This window comes from Canis aureus, chromosome 5 (assembly GCF_053574225.1).
Source record: "Canis aureus isolate CA01 chromosome 5, VMU_Caureus_v.1.0, whole genome shotgun sequence".
Lineage (NCBI taxonomy): Eukaryota > Metazoa > Chordata > Mammalia > Carnivora > Canidae > Canis > Canis aureus.
This window is the reverse complement of record NC_135615.1, coordinates 86301673-86311901: the sequence shown is the minus strand read 5'-3', so window position 1 is coordinate 86311901 and position 10229 is coordinate 86301673.

Below are 10229 nucleotides of genomic sequence, written 5' to 3'. Positions count from 1 at the left end.
GAAGAGTACCCCTACAGGACCTTGCAGATTTTTTTTTTTTTTAAATAAACTCTCCTTGGGGTGTCTGGGCAGTTCTGTTGGTGAATCGCCTCTGGGTCGAGCCCCACATCAGGCTCCCTGCTCACCCGGGAGTCTGCTTCTCCCTTTTCCTCTGCCCCCCTCCCCTGCTTGTTCTCTTTCTCTCTCGTAAATAAATGAGATATTTATAAATAAATAAACTCTGCCCAAAATGGGGCTCAGACTCACAACCCCAAGGTCAAAAGTCACCTGCTCTACTGACTGAGCCAGCCAGACCCCGAAGGACCCCACAATCTCTTATTACGCCACTGGGGAATCACAGGAGTTGGGGGAGCTTCCTGACGCGCTTGTCCTCCCCGAAGCTTCTCCATGTTCTGCTTGCTGTGTCCCCTCCTCTGCTAGGAGGCTGGTGCCAAGGGCAGCCCGTGGAACAGGATTGCAGGGGCCGCAGCCCTGCCACAGGGTGACCACACTCTAGGGGGCTCAAGGCAAGGCCCTCACTGCAGACATAGGGCGGCGCTGTGGAGGGAGTGCTGGCTCCGGCGGTCGGGGGAGGAGAGGCAGTGCTCTCTGCAAAAAATAAAACTCATCAAACTTGGAAGAAGTATTAAAAATGTTTCAGGATGGGACACCTGGGTGCTGCAGTTAAGTGGCGTACTCTCGGTTTCAGCTTGGGTCATGATCTCGGGGTTGTAAGATCGAGCCCCACAGCCGGCTCAGCACTCAGCACAGAATCTGCTTTAGATTCTCTCTCCCTCTCCCTCTGCCCCTCCTGCTGTGTTCGCTCAATCTAAGGTAAATAAATAAATCTTTAAAAAAATGTTTCAAGGCTCTGGAAATTGACCAAATGCAAACAAATTAAAAAGCACTTATTCTTGGGAAAAACTACTAGAGCTTCAGGTGGGAGCAGTGGAGGCGCCCCCGAGGCCAGAGGGGCTCCCTGCCCCACGCTCTCTGATCGTGAGGGAAGCAGCGGGACCAGATCAGGCTTTGCTCTGAAGGGAGCATTTTTTTTTTTTTTAAAGATTTTAGATTTTTTTAAAATTTTTATTTATTTATGATAGTCACAGAGAGAGAGAGAGAGAGAGAGAGAGGCAGAGACATAGGCAGAGGGAGAAGCAGGCTCCATGCACCTGGAGCCCGACGTGGGATTCGATCCCGGGTCTCCAGGATCGCGCCCTGGGCCAAAGGCAGGCGCTAAACCGCTGCGCCACCCAGGGATCCCTGAAGGGAGCATATTTGATCATGTTTTGTTCACGGGTCGCAGAGGAGAGCTGTAGGATTTTCATCAGCTAAAAGCAGCACAAGTGGTCAGAAATGAATGGGAAAAACCCAAGGCTTGCTAGCCCAAGGTCTCAGCTGGGCAGGCAGCCAGCTAGCCAGAAACTTAGTGGGAAGACTCTAGAAGGTAGAAGGTGTAAGGAGTGGGTTTGCTCTCCGCACATCCCCGGCCACCAGAACCTGCACTTGTCAGGCCCCCGAGTCAGTAAACCAACACTCAGTACCTCACCTAGCTGCAGTTCCAACCCCCCAGAAATGTGACTTTTAACCAGAGAACATAGGAATTTCCTGGTCAACATTAGGAAATTAACTGATGGACCCTTCTGCTCCCCTTAGGAGGGGGACCCTGCCTAAAACAACGGATTCTTTGCTGACAATTTCCTTGTTTTCCACTCCCCTCTCTACCCCTTTATTTTATTTTATTTTATTTTAATTTTTATTTATTTATGATAGTCACAGAGAGAGAGAGGCAGAGACACAGGCAGAGGGAGAAGCAGGCTCCATGCACCGGGAGCCCGACGTGGGATTCGATCCCGGGTCTCCAGGATCGCGCCCTGGGCCAAAGGCAGGCGCTAAACCGCTGCGCCACCCAGGGATCCCCCCTCTCTACCCCTTTAAAAGCCTTTCCTTTTCTGTAGCCCTTGGGAGCTCCCCTCTGCGGGCTAGACAGGATGCTGCCGATTCATGAATCGATTAAAAAAGCCAATTAGATCCTTAAAATATATTTGGTTCAATTTTAGTTATTTAACAGATTTGGTGGCAGCAATGGAAACCAAAGTGAACTTCCAGCAGCATTCGGGGACAACAAGAAACAGGTGTGATACCCATGAACCATTTGAGTTCACTGCCTTTCTTGATGCTTCTACGGGCTGTTGGTGAGATCCTCCCGGATCTGAGCTCTGCCCTTTTTGTGTCCAGGCTCCTGATCTCACCAGCTTTCCTTTACAGGGCAGATCCGTTTGAATGGCAGAGAGTTACGCCTGGAGCGCAGTCGAGCTGGCAGTGGGTCTTCCCAGAGCCGAGGCCCTGGCCTTTCAGATCACAAGTCCCGGGATGGAAAACCTCAGCAAGTTTCCACGGGTATTGGTGGTGGTACACACCGGGCTGTCTTGGGGTCAGGACACCATAGCATCTCTTGGTTACTGTCAATACATTACGATGCACATGTTTGTCTTGTTTTACGTAGATAAAGGCCTCCTAGAGGGGATCTCAGAAGAGGCCAAAAGCCACAAAAATCAGTGGGCACAGGTTGAACATTTAAGGATTATGAGAGCACTTGCCACCTCCAGAAGACTCCCATGATAAGAGAAATTGGTCATGGAACAGATTAGGCTGACATCAGGTCACCCACCAACCTCAAGAAAACTTCTGTGCAACGAGGCGCACCGTAGAGCACACACAGCCCTCAACCTCGTGGCACATTCCTTTTAGGTTATCATTTCGGCTATGAGACACCCAAAGTCTGAGCTAATGGGATCCTTAAATGCTAAAGAGTCAATGCCGGGGGCACCTGGGTAGCTCATCAGGTTAAGCATTTGCCCTCAGCTCAGGTCATGATCTCAGGGTCCTGGGATCGAGCCCTGAGCCCCAAGCCCGTGTCAGGCTCCCTGCTCAGCGGGAGTCTGCTTCTCCCCCTCCTTCTGCCTGTAGCTCCCCCTGCTTGTGCGCTCTCTATCTCTGTCAAATAAATAAAATAAAATAGAGTCAAGTGCTTAAGCTTCCAGCACACCTGCTTATTTTGTGTCCAAGAACAAGAGTCCCAGAAGTTGTAGATACCTAGCAAAAACAGCAAAATCTCACTAGGCTTGTTCTGTGTCCTGAGCAATTTGGCTTAGTAACCATTAGGCTGGAGCCCCTAAACAAAGCCAGATGGAAATGTGAGTGACACCCCCCCGCCCCAATGGCGGTTGGATATGGCCCTACAAACATGAGAGTTAGCTCTATGTGCAGCCAGGGCCCTACCGAGCTGCAAGCCCTTAGGAGAATTGCAGCCTAAAAATATAATGGCCACCGTGGGGGAAGATTCCACTTAGAAAAGATCATTTAAGAAGTACCCTTGGAAGCAAAGTTTCTCAAATTAAGCCAAATGGGATACCTGTTTTAATTGGCAAGCAGAAGCCTCTAAAAGGTTTCAAAATTCCAAAATGGTTTCATTAAAAGATGCATTGCAAAAGGGTAATGAGGGCGGCCTGGGTGCCTCAGTGGTTTAGTGCCGCCTCCAGCCCAGGGCCTGATCCTGGAGACGGGGGATCGAGTCCCACATCGGGCTCCCTGCATGGAGCCTGCTTCTCCCTCTGCCTGTGTCTCTGCCTCTCTCTCTCTCTCTCTCTCTCTCTCTCTCCCCCTCTGTCTTTCATGAACAAATAAATAAAATCGCTAAAAGTTACCTAAAATGAAAGCCTGCGGCTCCCCTCTGTTCTCTGTTCGGTGCACTAATCCTCTGCATTGTTTTCCCACTCCCAAAGGACCGTCCCATAAACACAAGTCCACCGAGTCAATGGCCTTACACACACCCCCATAGATACCTTCAAAGAAGGGCCCCCACGTGGGCCCCTCCCAGAGGTGACAAAACTGAGGGATTTTCTGGTAAATGGCCAAGGGGAAACTGCTAGATATCAGAGCCAGCAGAGAGGATCCTGGAAGAACTGGCAGGAGCCAGCAAAGGGTGGAAACTCTTACCAGAATCAGCTCTTCTGAATCTCTGTGTGGAGTGTCCAGTCGCGAGAGGAAAGTTTCATGTTGTCCCTTTCCAAATCCAGACCCAATGGTCATTGATTGTTTGCGCCCCAGCTCCTCCCACCTTGCTCACCTTGCTCACCTTGCTCACCTTGGCACAGCTGGGCCTGGCTTTCTGCCTGCCCAGAACTTGCGGCTGTGTTTCTTTCCTTTGTCTCTCCCTGAGAGTAACTGCATCTTGGGAAGTTACTGTCCCTTGCATCCCCTTTGTGGACCGTCTCACACAGAAGAGGGGATTATTCACTGCTGCCAGAAATATCTCAAAGTTGCGCTATGCACCGGGAGGGAAGAAAGCAAATTGAGATAATGTAGTTGGATAGGTGGATCGACTGTGATATCATTTAAGTTATAACCCAATTATTTGAGGAACTGGAAGCAACTGTCCTCATCTTTCAAATCTTTACAAAACTAGAAACGCAGCCCTAGAGGCAATTCAAAGTTCACCTGTTTCTTTCCCAATCTCCAAACTTGCCCTAATTATCTTAAACAGCTTGTGAACGGCTTCAGGAAACCAAAGTCCTTTGGAGGAATGTGAATTCTTTTTCTTTCTCTGTCCCTCAAAGTTACACATCTTATCAGGACTTTGAAAGGTAAACACAGCCCACAATCACCTGAGATTGAAGGGGAGAAAAAGGGGGAAAGAAGCCTTTTTATAATATAAACTAAATATAAGCTGAAGGGGTTCTCGTGCCCCAAACTTTAGCATCTCTTCCTTAAGATCAGTTCCAAGAAGAATAAAAATCTTGAAAATCTTTTTCGAAAATATTAGTAGCTACAGGACCGTTACATCTGTCTCTCTGTGTGTTTCCATACATACATATGGTACAAATGTGAGATTTTTCTACCTCTGAGAGTATTGCTAAATTTAATTTGTTGAGAGCTCTATTTCATTGGACAAGTGCTTGTAAGTATTGGGCTTTCTAAAACTCTCAGACACATGGAAGCTAATCCAAATGTTGTTTCAAGTTCACATGATCTGGGAAAATATTCAGTTGCTGGTTTAATTAAAATAGATTTGTCTCTAGAGTTATTAACAAATTAGCTCTCTAGAGTTATTAGAAATTAAAACTCTGGGCACCTGGGTGGCTCAGTAGGTGAGCGTTGGCCTTTGGCCCAGGGCGTGATCCTGGGGTCCTGGAATCGAGTCCCCCATCGGGCTCCCTGCAGGGAGCCTGCTTCTTCCTCTGCCTGTATCTCTGCCTCTCTCTGTGTCTCTCATGAATAAATAAATAAATAAAAATATTTTAGAAGAAAGAAAAGAAAATTAAAACTTTCAGGGGCGCCTGGGTGGCTCAGTTAAGCATTTGCCTTCACCTCAAGTCATGATACCAGGGTCCTGGGGTCGAGCCTATGTCGGGCTATCTGCTTAGAGAGGAGTCTGTTTCTCCTTCTAGCTCTGCCCCCTGCTCGTGGTCTTGCTCTCTGTCAAATAAAAAATAAATCTTAAAAAAAAAAAAAAGTATCTTTCAGCAGGGTCTTTCTCTAACTTACTTGATTTTAGTTTGATTCGCAGGGGCCATGGCTTCAAAGAGTACTCCCAATATTGGAAGTTTTGTAGTCATCATAATAATCTCCCTGGTGTGTTATGTTCTCTCAAAAGCCTCAAATGCATTTTTGCAGCCACTAACCCACAGCAAATGATCTCCCTGAGACCGGAACATCAAAAAAATGGATAATAGAGAGGACAACCAGCTTAAAAATTGTGAACCTGAAGTCCTAACCTGTGAATATCCCAAGAGATTAAGTAAAAACGTCATGAACTGTGAATACCACACAAAGGATCAACAGAAGCTTTGCAAAATAGAGCAGTAGCCGAGAGTGGCGTTGACACCCTAAATTTTGATCACATCTTTCAGCTAAGCTGAGAGTCTAATCAAGAGGGAATTGTTAAAGAGAAACTACAGACCTGAAGTTGGTTTCACCTAGATTAAGACCCCAAGCCAGTAAACAATACCTAATCTAACTGTAGTTTCAGCCTCCCACCCCCACCCCCAGGTGTGTAACCTTTAACATAGGCATTTCTGGGTCAGCATTAGGAAATTTACTGAGAGACCCTTCTGTTCCCATTAGGAGAGTGACCTTGCCTAAAACAACGAATTCTTTGCTAACGGTTTCTTTATGTTCCACTTCTCTCTCCACCTTTAAAAGCTTGTCCTTGGGATCCCTGGGTGGCTCAGCGGTTGAGCACTATCTTCGGCCCAGGGGGCGATCCTGGAGTCCCGGGATTGAGTCCCGCACTGAGCTCCCAGCATGGAGCCTACTTCTCCCTCTGCCTGTCTCTGCCTCTCTCTCTCTCTCTATCATGAATAAATAAATAAATCTTAGTAAAAATAAAAGCCTGTCCTTGTCTATAGCCCTTTGGAGCTCCCCTCTGGGTGCTAGACAGGATGCTGCCGATTCATGAATCGACCAAGTACATTAAATCCTTAAAATGTACTTGGTTGGAGGCGCCTGGCTGGCTCAGTTGGTAAAGCATGCAGCTCTTGCTCTTGGAGTTGTAAGTTTGAGCCCTACTTTGGGTGGAGAGATCACACACACACATACATAAAATCTTAATAAATTAATCAAATGTAGTTAACAGATCCAAAGAGGAACATTTCATGATGGCGAGGGATCCCTACATCAGGAAGATATCACCGTTATGATCATTATGTGCCTATTACATGAGGCAAAGAGAAGAGAGAGAAGTGGGCAACTGAACATTCAAAATAAAAATTCTCAACAAGTGAAAAATAAAATAGAAATTTCTCAACATAAAGGCATCTATGAAAAACCTATAACATTATTCATAGTAGTGAAAAACTGATGCTTTCCCCCTAAGATTGGGAACAAGGCAAACACATCTCCTCTTACGGCATCAACATGATATGATGTTAGACGCAAGATGGTCAGTCCAAAAAGCAAGGAAGATGAAAGGCATTCAGATTAGAAAGGAAGAATTGAAATTGTGTTCATTCACAGATAACATGATCACAGATGACAAGGCGTCGGGACACAAGATCAACAACCAACCATTAGGTGTGTTTCTATGTACCGATAACGAACAGTCTGAAACTGCACACGGAAACGTCTCATCCACAATAACATTCAACGGAGTATTTAGAATTCAGCTAAAAACGTGCAAAGCCTCTGCACTCAAGCTACAGATATTGCTGAAGCAAATTAAAGAAGATCTAAGTACATGGAAACATGATAACGTGTTCATGAACATATAACATGTTCATGCTCCGCATCCTTAAGGTGACCATCCTCTCCAAATTATCCTATATGTTCTGTGCATTCCCACCAGATCCCAGGGTGCTTCGCTGCAGAAACTGACGAGCTCATCCTGAAATGTACATGGAAATGGCAAAGGACCTGGAACAGTCAAAAGGGACACCTGGGGGGCTCAGCGGTTGAGCGTCTGCCTTCAGCTCAGGTCGTGACCCCGGGGGTCCCGGGATCGAGTCCCACGTTGGGCTCCCTGCGTGGAGCCTGCTTCTCCCTCTGCCTGTGTCTCTGCCCCCCCGCCCTGTGTCTCACATGAATAAATAAATAATTTTTTTAAAAAGGACCTAGAATAGCCAAAAGAAAAATTTTGGAGAAAAACTCAGTTGAAGAACTTAAATTACCTCACTGTAAAACTTACTCTAAGCTACCGTAATCAAGACAGTGTGGTGCTGGCATCAAATCAATGGAACACAGTAGAAAATCCAGAAACATACATTGCCATTTGGCCATACAATGGCCATACAAACATACAATGCCATTTCGACTGATTTGTTACAAAAATGCCAAGGGTATTCAATAGTCTTTCTGACAATTGTTCCTTGAACAATTGGATATACAATGCAAAACATGCAAAAAATAGGAACTCAGACCCTTACCTTACATGTTATATACAAAACATAACTCAAAAGGGATCATGGACCTACATGCAAGAGCTAAAACTATAAGAAGTCTGGAAGAAAACATAGAAAATCTTTGTGACTTTTGGTTAGGCAAATTTTTTTTTTTTTTAGCTATGTCACCAAAAGCACAATAAATTGGTCTTCATCAAAATAAGAAATCTTTAAAAAAAAAAAAAAAAAAAAAAGAAATCTTTACCCTTCACAAGACACCACTGAGAAAACAAAAAGACAAGCCCCAAACTGCGTGAAAATGTTTGCAAATCATATCTAATAAAGAACTTGTATTGAGAATACACAAAAACTTTTAGAACTCAATAGGACAAATAATCCATTTTAAAAAAACAAACAGGCAAAAGTAGGCTGTACTTAGTGAATGGCCTCCAAAGAATAGATCATGGAAAAGAGGAAAAAAATAACTTTATAGTGGGGAAGGTTGACAAACACTGCCTCGGCCGGTGGTCGGGACTCACACCATCCCTGTCCATAGCACGTACCTTTGATAAGATGGCAGGAGAACGGCACTTACCTCTGTGGTGTTCTTCCACAGAATCCACAACCCCAGTATAACCATGAGGAAAAAAATCCAAACCAAAGGACGGTCTATACAACCCCTGACCAGCGTTCCTCAGAACTGAAGGTCAGGAGGAGTGCCTGGCTCACTGCGTGGATGGAACGTGTGACTTGATCTCGGGTTTGTAAGTTTGGGCCCCATGTTAAGAGTGGAGATTACTTAAGAATGAAATATATATTTTAAAGATTTTATGTATTTGACAGAGAGCACAAGCAGAGGGAGCAGCAGAAGGAGAGGGAGAAGTAGACTCTCTGCTGAGCAAGGAGCCCAATGCGGGACTCCATCCCAGGACCCTGAGATCATGACCTGAGCCGAAGGCAGGTGCTTAACCGCCTGAGCTACCCAGACGCCCAAAGAATAAAATCTTTACAAAAAAATGAAATGTCATTAAAAGCAAGAAAAAAAAAAACCCAAGAAATTGTCATAGCCCAGAGGAAACTAAGAAGATGTGATAACGAGATGGCCCCCCACAGGAAACGTGCGTTCCTAGAAAACGCAGTTCTAATGCCATCTGGAGTTCATTTACCAGTGGATGCGAATGCTGGTTTCTCAGTTGTGACAAACATCGTGGTAATATTAAGATGCGAACCACAGGGAAAACTAGGTAAAGCTTCTAAGGTTATTTTCTGAACTATCTGCAACTCTTTTAAAAATCTATTCTAAAATGTATTAAAGGCAAACAAACAAGGGACACCTGGGTGGCTCAGAGGGTTAAACCTCTGACTCTTGGTTTCAGCTCAGGTCATGATCTCAGAGTCGTGAGATTGAGACCCTCGTCGGGCTCTGCACTAGGCGGGAGCCTGCTTACGATTCTCTCTCCCTCTCCCTCTGTCTCTTTCCTTCCTTTCCTCCCTCCCTCTCTCTAAAAAACAAAGAAAAAAACAAAAGGAAAAAATCTGGATATTTCATCAGATAGTGTATGAATACCTAATGAGCTTTTGAAGATATGCTCTTTTTTTCCGCTTTATTGAGGTATACTAAGATTTAAAGGGTGTACATATAAGCTGTAAAAAGACACATCCCATCTAGTCAACCATCTGTCACCTGGTATCATTTGTATACGTGTGTATCTTGGGGAAACGTTTCAGTTCTACTCTCCCAGCAAATGTCAATCGCACAAGACAGTGTTACCACGCATGAGGAAGCCTGGGAGAAGGGTTCGATTCGATCCTATTTTCCACTACAGTTTGCATTTCTTCCGTGTCCTTTCTGTCAAGAAAGGCAGAGGCTGGCATGTGGGCATGAGGTCCAGATGCGAGTCCCTGTTTGGGTCATTTCACCCTAGAGCTACCTCTAGGTGAGGTTTTGTCCTTCCTGTTTTACACTTGAAACTCCTGAGACTCAATTTGTCCCAAATTGCACAGCCAGAAAGAAGCTACGGAGTGAGCTACGGACAGTGTGACAGCAGAACCCATTCCTCCTTCTCTAACACACAGCTTCCAAGAAAGACATTCCAGGTGGTCTGAGGAGTCATCTGATTTGACTTCTGTGACATCGTGCTGTCCTACCACTGAACCGTCTCGATACCCCAGGGTCCACTGAGAAGGTCCTTGGAGAGCATCCAATCTGTCCCTGAGGGGCAGTTCTGGTGCATGGCTGGATTAAGCAAGTCTCGGCTCCCTGAACCCCAATTTCCTCCTTTCCAAAACAAGAGTGGTTTGCAAACCACTGCTCTCAGACCCTTTTATACTCTTAAAAATACTGACGATACAAAGAGCTGTTTTTATGTATTA